The sequence below is a fragment of the Theobroma umbraticum genome, unplaced genomic scaffold (genome assembly GCF_002168275.2).
Source record: "Theobroma umbraticum cultivar Fairchild unplaced genomic scaffold, ASM216827v3 scaffold_55.0, whole genome shotgun sequence".
Taxonomy (NCBI): Eukaryota; Viridiplantae; Streptophyta; class Magnoliopsida; order Malvales; family Malvaceae; genus Theobroma; species Theobroma umbraticum.
Genome location: NW_018397270.1, coordinates 217,948 through 218,227, shown reverse-complemented (window position 1 = coordinate 218,227; position 280 = coordinate 217,948).

The following is a 280-nucleotide window of genomic DNA, read 5'->3' as shown; positions in this document are numbered from 1 at the left end:
GTCTAAAAGGTACCTAAAGATTCTTTTTACTATAGTTAAGTGCTACTCTTTGGGTTGAGATTGAAACTATGCACACAAGCATACACTAAATTAAATATCAAGTCTGCTAGTAGTTAAATAAAGTAGAGATCCAATCATACCTCTATAAAGTTTTTTATTAACATTTTTTCCTTTCTCATCTGCATCGAGCTTGATATAGGAACTCATTGGTGTACTAATTGATTTCAGTTTCGGCATATCGTACTTTTTTAGCATGTCTTGAATGTATCTTTCTTGACTA